This window comes from Lissotriton vulgaris, chromosome 3_1 (assembly GCF_964263255.1).
Source record: "Lissotriton vulgaris chromosome 3_1, aLisVul1.2, whole genome shotgun sequence".
NCBI lineage: Eukaryota > Metazoa > Chordata > Amphibia > Caudata > Salamandridae > Lissotriton > Lissotriton vulgaris.
In genome coordinates, this window is record NC_141689.1 from 1,234,947,249 (window position 1) to 1,234,960,161 (window position 12,913).

At 48.7% G+C, this 12,913-nt stretch overlaps 1 pseudogene; it reads left to right on the plus strand.

The window, feature by feature from the left end:
- The first annotated feature begins 5,759 nt into the window (after positions 1-5,759).
- LOC147727704 (uncharacterized) lies at positions 5,760-12,712 on the plus strand (annotated as a pseudogene).
- The last annotated feature ends 201 nt before the right edge of the window (positions 12,713-12,913 follow it).

Here is a 12,913-nt window from a genome sequence, read left to right on the forward strand (position 1 = left end):
AATAAACCTTTTTGTAGCAGATGTGGTGATTAAATGATTTGCACTGCTTAAAGGATTTTTTCCCCGACACGTCCATGCAGTGAATGCCTGCAGTTGCATCACAGGGGGGAACATAGGGTTACGAGCTAGGGGGGTATTAAGGGAGAGAAATGTAGTCAGCCCATGGGGCACCACCAGTTTATTCCAGATCTCCAATACTTTATTTTTGTCTCCTTTTTTTAAAAACCAGAAAGGTCTTCACTTTGGCTGTCTCCTGCCTCAGCTTCAATGGTAAAGCATCTGTTACCGCATATGCCTAAACAACGCGTGGCTTAACAACGCAGTCAATACCATGACTGCGTCGTTATCACGAGTTTCATTACAACGCAAGTCATTACAACGACTTGCTTTAGGGAAGGGCTGGACTTTGGATAAGTTTAATTTACTATTCTAACTCCAGTTGGTGTATCAGTAGGGAAGGTGTTGGACTTAAAAGCCAACACCAGTCCAACACCGCATTCCCTAAAGCAAGTTGCTGCAATGACTTGCATTGTAATGGAACTCGTGGTAACGTCGCAGTCGTGGTACTGACAGTGTTGTAAAGGCACTACGATGTAATGCCTGCATTGTAATGAATGTACATGTTTCCTGCTTCAATTAAAGTCAATGGGTGAAATCTATTTTAACAATTCTTTTTTTTAAATCTCCCACTTACCTCTTCTAAAATGTTGCCATGTATGTAAGGGGGTTTTATGCGATTTCATTGTGTTGTTCTATCCAGTAATGCACCCGTAACTTCATTTGTAAGAACTGTGAAGAGAAAGAGTGGGCATGGGGGCTATAACAATATTATATCTTTTCAACATGGAACAAATAACTACATATTGATTCAACTTGATTAACTAATTTCAAAATACAATTAGAATGAGGGTTTGGGGGCAGCCGACGACATTGGATTTTGGGCTTCTTCTTTAATGGGAAGTAGCCCAAGGGGTTTATGTTAGGCTGTTTTGGGCTCCGTGCCACCATTTTGCTTACAAGTGACCTGGTGGCTGCTGGCAGGAACAGTAGGTAGGGCATTGTAGGGCAAATTATAGGATCAATTTGTCAGTTTTCAGTGCAGTAAGTGTTGCAGGTTGCGGTGGTATGGAAGATAAGGTGGCCCAAGTGTTGTGCCTGTTGAGGGAGGCTGGACGCCTTGAACTTAGGGTGACCAACCGTCCGTAAATTTCACGGACAGTCCGTAATGTTGGCTGTCTGTCCGTTGTCCGTGAAGGATTCTTTAACGGACGCCATTTGTCCGTAATTTTAACCGGCCACAGCTTGCCACCACCTCCCTTCTTGACTCCGATGCTGTATGAAAGCTCCGACCCCCAGCAGCACTGTAGAGGCACAGCGGGATGGCAACCCTCACACCTCCAGCCCTTGATGAGCTGTTAAGAGGTGCTTGAAGGTGACAGAGGGAGGGGCTGCAGGTTCAGGAGCAGGGGGCATCCATTCACATGCAAACAGCCCTGAATGCGTCTTGTATCTGCTATTTAGAGGGGGGCTCACACATTCCATTTCTACCCAGGGCCCCAAACATCCTAGACTCGGCCAGATTACACCCCTGATTACACCGAGGCAGCACCTGCTTCTCTTCACCGAGCTTAATTACTGTCACTAATTTGTAAGCAAACCTCGGTTCTTCAAACATGCATAATGTAATACAATAAAGAAATGGCACAATCGCACCCACACTAATTAACAAAGTATAGAGAACAATCAGTTCAATCAGTTCTCTTAGAGTATCTCCTGTAAGTACTGTATATCACAGTGGGGGATGGCATTTTGGACAGAGAGCCTGTCTTCTCGTTGTCTTGTGCAGGAGGGGGCGAGAAGCCCAAGATGATACTAGAATACTGCATGCCCACCCCTTCTGTCAAGGATCCCCTTCGAGAGAGGAGGTAGTTCGTCCACAGGAGCAAAGATGAATGTCCCACACACTTCCAGACAACAACTACCACAGCGAGAAGGTATAACGTCGCTAACAGGCAGCTGCTACCTAAAAGTGTGGGGGGAATTTTCCCAGGGAGTATACCACTCTCCCCCAGCAAGGTGGTGTAGCTGCAGTCTTGATGGCAGGAGACTGGAAAATAAATAGACAACAATACTAACCTCACCAGTACTTTACAAGGCTGATACACAAGTGTTCAACATAACATTCCACTTACCACATAGATGAGTATCAGGGCTTTAAGCTAGAAGTCCAGGCAAGAACCAGGAGATACAGCAGAGAATCTGGAGGACAACTAGCCAGGATATCTCCAAGGTAGAATGCACCAATGCCCGTTCTACTCATAAACTTATGACAGAGCAGGACTGGGCGCCACAAGTGCAGCTGATGACAATAGTATCACTTATAAAGCTAAAGACAAAGTGATACAGATCTTCCCACTCCAGCGCATAAACTTAAGACAGCATGGAGCGAGTGACAAACATATAACACAGACAATTCCTTCCTCCGACTCATAAACTTAAGACAAAGTGGAGAAAGGAAACAAACAACATAAAACGCGGACAATAGACACACCCCGTCTGAATAGGTACTGAAGATCAGAACGGAGTGGGCGTGACTACAACAAGACGTGATAGCCAAAATACGCTCCACTCGTAAGCTAAGGACGGAGTGAAGCGCAAATCACAAATATACACAAAACCTCCTCGATCACAAATGACCGCGGAGACAACATACGGTGAAGGATTTGCCCGCTAGGACATTGACACTACAGAGGAGAGAAGGGCAGGCGGGGTATCCAGGCGGAAGGGGATGCAAGGCACCAGGGAAGGGCGTGCCGAGACGAGGAAGGGCAAAGGAACAGGGCGGAAGGCAAAACAACAGGCAGGCACAAATCCAAAACAGAAAAATACTGTGGCCCAAAAGGTGGAAATGTCAGGAACTGGAAAGGAGCACAAACGGGAACAAGAGAATTCAGCAGGAGCTCTGAACACTACGGGAACCTCACGGAGCAGAAGGCTGAGTAGAGGGGGCGTGGTCACTAACCGAACAGTAAGCCAAGCACTGATTCGTGGGTGAGATTCCTCTTTAACCTGCCTAGGGAGCGTCAACAAACTCCATACCATACACAGTAAGAGGCCTTAGGGAAAGGAGCGAAAGTCTGGTAGGAACACAAGAGGGTTTCTATACTTGCGCATTCTACGCCCTGTGGAATTCATATTGAACACTTATGATAAGGGTCTAATTCGACCACCCCTAACACCACCTGTGCCCACCCTGGTGGATCACGTTCCCTCTCCTGTGATGACTCCTGCTGCTGTCCCCCCATGTGGTGGCTCCAGTCCACCCCCCCCCCCCCCGCCTGTGATGGCTCCTGTCCCCCATGTGGTGGCTCCAGTCCACCCCCCTAGAGGACTCTTGTCCCCCCCTGTGGTGGATCCTGTCTCTGTCCTGGGTGGCTTCTGTCCCAGTCCTGGAACGGCCCCTGCAGCGAGGGTGAAGTTCTTGATGATGGGTCTCTTCTCAAAAAGGCTCAGCTCAAATTAATATGGAAAGGTGGGCGAGTAAGTAAATGAAGGGATGTGTGAATGGCTGGATGAATTAGTGAAAGGGTGAATGGATGAATGAAAGATTGAATAAATGGATAATGAGAGAGGATTGATGGATTGATGAGTGAGGGGAAGGATGGAGAGAAAATGTAAATAGCTGGATGTATGGGTGGAAGGGTAGCTGGATGATTGATGAGGGGAAAGATGGATGAGGGGAAGGATGATGGATGGAGGGGAAGGATGGATGGATGAGGGGAAGGATAAATGGATGAGGGGAAGGATGGATGGATGGAGGGGAAGGATGGATGGATGAGGGGCAGGATGAATGGATGGGATGGATGGATGGGTGAGGAGAAGGATGGATGAAAGGAAGGATGGATGAGGGGAAGGATGGATGATGAGGGGAAAGGATGGATGATGAGGGGAAGGATGGATGGATGGATGATGAGGGGGAGGATGGATGGATGGATGGATGGATGGATGATGAGGGGGTGGGTGAAAGGATGGATGGATGGATGATGAGGGAATGGATGGATGATAAGGGGGAGTGAAAGGATGGATGGATGATGAGAAGAAGGATGGATGGATGATGAGGGGAAGGATGGATGGATGATGAGGGAAAAGGATGGATGGATGATGATGGGAAGGATGGATGGATGATGAGGGGAAGGACAGATGGATGGATGATGAGGGGAAGGATGGATGGATGATGAGGGAAAAGGATGGATGGATGATGAGGGAAAATAATAATAATAATAATAACCCACATTTGTAAAGCGCACAATCACCCGTAAGGGTCTCTAGGCGTTGGGGGCCGTTGGGAAGATTAAGCAAGCTATTGCCCAGAGTCACATGGTGCTGGGCTAATCTGCCGCCGGTGCCGGGGATCGAACCGTGATCCCCAGATTCCGGAGTCAGTCGCCCTGGCCGCGGCGGATGGATGGATGATGAGGGAAAAGGATGGATGGATGATGAGGGAAAAGGATGGATGGATGATGAGGGGATGGATGGATGGATGATGAGGGGAAGGACAGATGGATGGATGGATGGATGGATGATGGGTGGGTGAAAGGATGGATGGATGGAGAGTGGGTGAAAGGATGGATGGATGGATGGATGGATAAGTGGGTGTGTGAAAGGATGGATGGATGGATGGATGATGAGTGGGTGGGTGAAAGGATGGATGAGTGGGTGGGTGGATGGTGGGTGGATGATGGGGGGTAGGTGGATGAGTGAAATGATGGATGGATTGATGGATTGATAAGTGCAAGGGTGAATGAATGGAGATATGAGTGAAAGGGTGGGTGTAAGGATGGATGAGTGAGTGAAAGGGAGGGCAGATGGACAAAAGGATGAATAGATGTGTGAAGGAGTGAAATGATAGATGGATGAGTGATAGGGGCAATGGATGGATTCATGAGTGGATGAGTAGATGGATGGATGGGTGGGTGGATGGATGGGTGGATGGATGGATGGAAGGAAGGAAGGCTAAGTGAAAGGGTCAATGGAGAGAGAAAGGGAGGATGGATGGATGACTAAAAGAGTGGATGGGTGGAAGGATTAGTAAGTGAAAGGATGGCTGGATTGGTGAAAGGGTAAATGGCTGAATGGATGAGTGAATGGATGGATGGGATGAAGAGTGGATGGATAAGTGTACAGATGGATAGGGTGAAAGGGTGGATGGATGCATAATGGAGGATGAGTGAAAGGATGGATGAGGGGATTTATGAAGGGATGGATGAGTGAAATGATAGATGGAAGGATACATGATGGATAGGTTTGCAAATGGTTGAATATGTTTGGAAATGGCTGGGCTTACTTATATACTATTGCGCGACCTCTGATGTGTCTGTAAAACGTACCTATTGTCCTGAAGTTTTGTCCTGAATTTTGACCTCCTGTCCTGAATTTGTGTCCTGAATTTTGACCCTTTGTCCTGAATTTTTCCACTCACCGTCCTGAATTTGCACCAATGCCAGTTGGTCACCCTACTTGAACTCGTGGTTAACAGCATGGATAACAGGCAGGATCAGCCCGCCTGGCACAGAGGGCATCCGAGCGCGTGGCAGCTGTTTGCTTGTCGCCTCGCAAGGTGAGGGCGGCAAAAAGCGAAAGGGAGCAGGTAAGTGTGAGGGGTATCGAAGACTCGTCTAACCACCCGGGAGGTGCAGGAGGGAGGGGCAGGGCTGTGAAGGCAGGGGCAGGCACGACCGGGAAGGCTGCGTGCACCAATGATGAAGGATCAGCTGATGGAGAAATGTGAGTAGAGCTTGCAAGCATTGTGGGGAGGGAGGAAGAGGGGCTCAGAATGACGGTTGCTGCTGCAGCCACAGGGGAACAGATTTGTCAAAAGTAACAGCCCGTCTTTAAATGCAGCACGTATACAGCACTGTGGGGGGTGAAGCATTTGGCAATAAAGGAGGCATTTTAGAGCCGACCACGCCGGACAAGAAGCTTGGAAATATCTGGAGGCATGGGATAGAGACTGGTGGAGCGATTATGGAGGCGGGCCCCTTGGTTTTGAGTCATGGTGAGGAATGGGTGGAGGGGCAGAAAAGAGGGTGGTAAGACCCATTTGAAGAGGGGGGTGGCTTGGTGCCGGGACAAGCCTCTTTGCTGGAGGAGCACTGCTGGCTGGACAGGGCCCCACAGGGCCTGCGCAGGCAGTGCGAGACAGGGGGGCCTTGGGGGGACTGGAAGTCTGGGAAAGCTCCCCAGGACCACATGTCTTATCCATAGGCAGAGGCTATGGGCACCAAGTCACCTGTCAGGGATGCCTGGGACAAGGGTAGGGGGGAGGAGGGCTGGGGAGCGGTCAGCAGAGAGAGGTGTCAAGGGGAGAAGCAGAAGGTGGGTGCATTGGGGAGCGTGGGCGAGAAGCAGGGCAGATTATTGAGGGTCCCAGAAGCAGATTCGTACCGGGTTCCAAGGGTGCTCTGTCTTCTTCATTACAGGTCACAAGGAGCAGCAGGTTGGCATACTCAGGATTGTCTGGTGCAACTCGCATGTCCCGAGGGGAAGTGATAGCAGGGCCCGCTGCAATCTGCTGGAAGACATTGGAGGGCTGGCCAACACCTCGCAGAAGAAGGTCTGGTGAATGCCTTGTCGAAGCCACCGGCAGGAAGGTACAGGACGACCTCCAGCTTCAGTGGTGAAAGGATCGGACGGGCAGCATAGACGGAGCGGAAAGGAGGGGTTGTTACTGCCCCCAGGACATTGACCATCTCTGTGTCTGGTGTGTTACAGGCAGCTGGTGATGCACAACAGGGTGCGATGGTGGAGAAACAGAGTCTACTGGCTAGGGGGCAAGATTCAGAATGGGCACTGACCTTAAGGTCAAGTAAGAGCAATGTGGAAGCAGGCTGAGAACCTGCAATAGTATACACTGGTGTGAATGGGAGGGGGATCGAAGGCAGTGAGGGTGTACAGCTACGGAAAGGCAGATACGTCACAGATGTAGCTGTTGGAATGGAGAAAGGGAAAAGTGAAGGCAAGGAGGCATAGGGTAAGACCAGAGATGTAAGTGCGGGCAATTGGATGGGGGACGAGATGGACAATGCAGGGAACAAAATCAGAGATAAATGTGAGATAGCGGATGGGCCGGACAGCAAAGAACTGAAAATTAATAAGTTCCCTTACATTTTATTATTTTATTTATTATTTTTTTAGAAGTTTTCTATAGCGCTAACAAGACCCGAAGGTAGCAGAGCGCTTTAAAATAGAGGGAATGAAAAGAGAACAACATGACACAAATCCAATAAAGCGATCAGCGAGCGACAATTTGGAATGCGGAAAAGTTCGGACAGCAGGACTTCTTGGTAGCAGGATTCAATGTTACTGCATGGGTTCAGGGGACACTTGCTGATCCAGGGTACCCGCAACCAAGGGAACGGATCAGGCACAAGGATTTGAGTTGGCTCTTGAATTCTGAATAGGACGGTATAGTTCTGATGTGCGGGGGGATGGCGTTCCATATTTTGGGAGCATTTCCTGAGAATGAGCAGTCCGCAGTTCTCTTCTTTCTGGTTTTTGGTAGGATGAGCAGCAGGGAGTTGGAGCTTCTCAAGCTTCTGGCTTGGCCTGCTTTTTTGAGCTTGTTTGCCAAGTATTCCGGTTTGCCGGTGTGGAGGGCCTTGTGGGTGAGGCAGGCCGTTCTGAAGGTGTTCCGCATTTCCGCAGGGAGCCATTCGAGTTCTTTGAGTGCCGGGGAGATGTGGTCAGATTTTTTGCAGCCTGTGATCATTCTCGCTGCCGCATGAAGTGTTGTTTATAGAGGGGCCAGGTGCGATTTGGGGATGCCTGTTAGGATTGAGTTCCCATAGTCCAGTCTTGATAGAACTAGAGATTGCGTGGCTAGTTTGAGGTCCTTGTTGGGAATGTAAGGTTTGATTTTGTTCAGAAGTCTGAGGTTGAGAAATGCGCTTTTCGCCGAGTTCTTAATGTGGTTTGTCAGGGTTAGTTTGGGGTCTAGGGTGAAGCCCAGGGATTTGACGGAGTCGGCTAGCGTGAGGTTACCTTTGAGAGCATCGATCGATTTTAGCCACTCGGTGATGATTTGAGGGTTGTCTTCTTTGTTTGAGATGAGGAGTGTTTCTGTCTTGTCGGGGTTGAGTTTCAGGTGATTCTTTGTCAACCAGTCTTAAACTTCATTTAGGACATCGTTAAGTCTGTGGATGTCTTTAAGAGAAGAGGTTTCCAGGTAAATCTGCGTGTCATCCGCGTAGAGGTGGAAGTGGATGTTGGCGTTTCTGAGTAACTTGGCGAGCGGTTCCATGTAGATGTTAAAGAGCTGAGGAGAGAGCACTGATCCTTGCGGGACACCCTTGTTGACCTGCTGTGTTTCGGAGGTGAAGTTCTTCATTTTTATTATTTGCGTACGGTTATGTAGGAAGGAGGAGAACCACTTGAGAACTACCTCGCCGAGGCCGGCTCTTTCTTGAAGGGTCATGATGAGGAGCTTGTGGTCCACCGTGTCGAACGCTGCGGAGAGATCAAGGAGTATGAGGAGGCAGCACTTGTCAGCGTCAAGAGAACCATGAATGTCGTCTATGATGTTCAGCATCGCGGTTTCTGTGCTACGGCCTTGTCTAAAGCCGGATTGAAGGGGGTCCAGGAGGTTGATGTGGTCCAGATGTTGCGTCAGTTGCAGGAGTACGCAGCGTTCAAGTGTTTTTGAAAGCAAAGGGAGGCTGGATATCGGTCTAAAATTGTTCAAGTCACTTGAGTCAAGACCGGGTTTTTTCAGCAGAGGAGTGACTTGCCCCATTTTTAGACAATCGGGGACCACTCCGCTTTGTAAGGAGCTGTTTATGATTCTTCCCCAGATGGGCGCTAAGGTAAGCTTCATTTTTTTGATTAAAGAGGGGGGAAAAGGGTCTGAGACGTGTGCTGATGGTTTGGAGGTCGAGATCAGCGAGATTATCTCAGTTTCCTGGACGGGGCGAAAGCTTAGCCAGGGGGAAGGAAAGGAGTTGGTTGGGATTGCCAATGGGAAGGCCGGGTTGCTCTTCTGGAGGTGCGGGTTGTTGATGTCTAAAGACAGTTCAATTTTTAAGACCTTATCGTTGAAGAAGTTGGCGAAGTTATCACAGAGTTCTTTGGATGCCTGCAGGGATGAGGGCCGGGGTTTGGATGTTTGTTGTCTGATTATGTTGTTGAGCTCTTTGGGTCTGTTTTTGGATTTGCCCAGTGCCTCACGGAAGAAGCTGGATTTTTTGTTTTTGATATAGTTGTTGTACTTCCTGCGGGCAGATTTTAGTTGGAGGCGGAGAATGGCGGTAGGGTTGTTTCTCCACTTTCTTTCTTTGGCTCTCAAGTTTCTTCTTTCTGCGTTGAGGTCCGCAGTGAACCAGGTTCTAGATGGAGTGGCTCGGCTTCTTTTGAGCTTTAGAGGAGCTAGATTGTCGAGTATGGAGACTAACCCCGCGTTTTAGTGGTCGACGAGATCATTGGTCGAGAGGTGCAGTGTGTTATTTGGAAGAAGTGAACTTAGCTGACCTTCCAGGATATCTTGGGGTACTTGGGAGAGGTTTCTTGACCATTTGGGGGGGTCTTGCGGAGGTTTAAGCGAGATGATGGGGTGATTGATATGAAATAGGATCATGTGGTGATCTGACCAGTCAACGGGTAGTATGTGGTTGACCGTGATAGAATTCTTTTGGGCAATGATGGCATCCAGTGTGGCTCCTTTGTAATGAGTCTCCTCGGTACAGTGTTGGGTGAGGTTGTTATCATCAAGGAGGCTAGATAGCGATCTGATTAGAGGGTTATGGGTCTCATTCCATCGGAGGTTCAGATCACCAAGCATTAAGATTTTGGAATCGCCAAGTGCGTCTTGAGCAATCAGGTTTGATAGTTGTTCTCCAAACTCATTATTTCTGCCCAGGGGGTGATAGAGTAGGTGGCACAGTAGAGAGTCGTTGTCTTTTGTCTTGATGACGGTGGATAGACATTCAAACGAGTTGTACTCGAAGGAGGAGGTTTCTGTGATGCTCCAGCTATCCTTGTGGATGATAGCGACCCCACCTCCTCGTTGTTTTTTGATCCTGTCTTTGGAGATGAGGGAGAAACCGGGTGGAACCAGCATATCTAGGCAGGGGGGGATGTCTTATTAAGCCAGGTCTCCGTGAGGAACGCAACGTCAATGTCATGTATGAGGATGGCTTCAGCTAAGTCTGTTGCATGAAGTGAGGCCGATCTGCAATTGATTAGGAGGCAGTTGGTGAATTTCTCCTGATTGCTGGTGGTTCTATCTTTAGTCTCTCTGGGTATAGCGGTGAGGACTGGAAATGATGAAGCCCTTGGGGGCACGCTTGATGCTGCCCACGAAAAAATAAATTGGAAAGGGTAGTATGTAGAGATGCTCAAATTGTTGCACAGGGATCTGCGCTCCAAGGGGGTGGGGGGGGGGGGGGTGGTTCAAAGATTGACTCTGCAGGCAATGCAAGTGTGATTGACGCACAAGAAGAATCAAAAATTGCAGGTACTGTTGCAGGATATGTTGAGGAAGAAAAAAGTGAGGGTAAAGCAGGTGCAGTTATTGGGGCATCTGAACATTTCATGCAGAGTGGTTTGAGCAGGGAGGACTTTTTGCAGAAAGTTGGACTGGGTGAGGGTGGGTTTGTCTTTGCCCCATCATCATTTTCGCCTGTCGACGGGTGTTAAGGAAGATCTCTGCATGTGGGGTTTCTTTTTGAATTTGTTCAATGGAATTCCATTGTGCAGCTCGATTGAAACTGAATAAGATGTACAGATTTTTTCGGATGTGGCAGGGGGCATGGGGTTTGGGCTGTATTGGCAAGGGTGTTGGTGCACGGAGGATTGGCTGGGGGACTCAAGGTCAAGGGGCAGGGGCATTGTGTTGTTCCCACTGGTGGTAGTGATGACACTGTGGGGCACAGAATTGGTTCACTGAAGGGTGTTGTTTAGGGTGGACAACATGGTAGAGGCCCAGATTGTAAACAGACACTCAGCTAGAGATGCACAGGTGTTGAAATGATTGTGAGTATTTGTACTTGGATTCCGGATACATGACATTTTGTTAAAAGCACAACATGTGGCGTAAGTGGACAATGATATTGCGGATGCTTTGCCTTGTTCGCAGTGGGAGAGATTCCATGGACTAGCAACGAAGACGAACAGACACAAGACATGCATGCCGGAGGAACTGTGGACAGTAGGAAACAAAGGATGTTTCTACTGCTGGTAGGGTCGTTGGCTGAATCCAGTAGGACAGCATACAGACAGGTATGGTCAGAATTTCTGGAAACTGGGGCACAGCGCAGACTTGCGAGGTGGAGAAAGATGGAAGAGGTGGTGCAATTTATACTAATGATGACTGAAATAGAGTTGTCCCGGGTGAACATAGCCGGAAAGCTAGCAAGAATTGCCTTGATAGGCAAATTGGCATGAGGCTTTGCTCCGTCAGCAGGGGAACTGGGGAAGCTAATGTTTGAAGGTTGGGCAAGGGAGAAGGTTGCAAGGGGCAGAAGAAGTAGGCCTTGTCATAGCAGTTGTTTTGCAAAGTTATACAGTATGAAGCAAGGATGAGAAGGCAAGTTTCTTCACCACTCCTGGATGTTTTTGAGCATGTTTCAGGTTTCGGAACTATTTGGAGGGAGGGGGCCGAAGGGGTTGTGCTGGGAGGACGTTACTTGATGGAAAGACAGGCTGGAAATACAGCTGCAATAATCTAAGACGGCCCAGCAGTCGAAGGGCAGTGGCGTGGCGTGGCTCTGCTGATTTACCCGGAAACTTTCCAGCTGCCGGGTATATTGAAATGACAAGTGGTGAGCGATCTCTGGAGCTACAGGTGGGGAGGTTTTTAGGCATGTGGGTGGGTGCACTGATTAGGGCATTCTAGCTGCTGTCGGTTTTGCACAAGGCCTTAAAGAGTTTGGGGGTTTCGAACTGAACATATGTGACCCATTCCTTCCGATTTGGGGCAGCAAGTAAGGCTGACAGGAGGGGATGGACACCGCAGGACATTATGCGCCTGGGGAGATGGTCTTCAGACTGCTTTCGGAGATATGTGGTTTTGGAAGGGTTGGATGTTTGAGATCGGGTGCAACTGTTTTAAAATATTGATTGCTGTTCTCTATTACAGGTTCCATTCCGGGCTCAGCAGCTGAGGTTATTTCCATTTGGGTAGTGGACCATTCACTCATAAAGTAGGCAGAGAAGGAAGCGGCACAGAGGGGACATGGAGTGAACTTCGGCCTTGACCATCATCTGTTCCTGGTAACATGGTGGAGTTAAGGCGGTATGCAGTGGAAAAACTTATTGGGGGGTTTCAAAGGCATGTTGCCAGGCAGGAGAAACCCAGCTGTGGTAGTTATCAAACCCGGGGAAAATGATCTAGTGGTAGAGAAGGGAGTGGCGTTTTTGCATGTGGTGAAACAGGATTTATTGGAAATTAAGAGACAGTGGGCAGGATGCTTCATGATAAGGACGGAGTTTATTACTAGATGGAGCTGGAGAGGAACCAACAGGCCAGCAGCGTTTGGCAGGGCTCGTAAGAAAGTTAACAGGAATATAATAGCTTTTTTTAAACAGAGATGAGGGCTTTGGGTGAATTGGGCATGTGGACATCAAATATGACAATTTACATTTTTTTCAGGGAGATAGGGTGCATCTCTTCAAGTTTGGTATGAACTTATAGTTGTTGGGATTTAGAGAGAGGTGCTGACGAGGACGTTTGAATATTAGGCGGGGATTTGGGTCACGAGAGACAGTGGGGTGCTGGAGGGGAGCATAAAAAGCCAGCACGCATGCCTTTTTCTGGGTGATTTTGGCCTGGAAGGTTTTGTATGCATTTACATAAGTTATTTTGGCATTGCAATTAGCAAACCATGCTGATCACAGGTGCCAGGTTTCCCAGGGCCAGGTG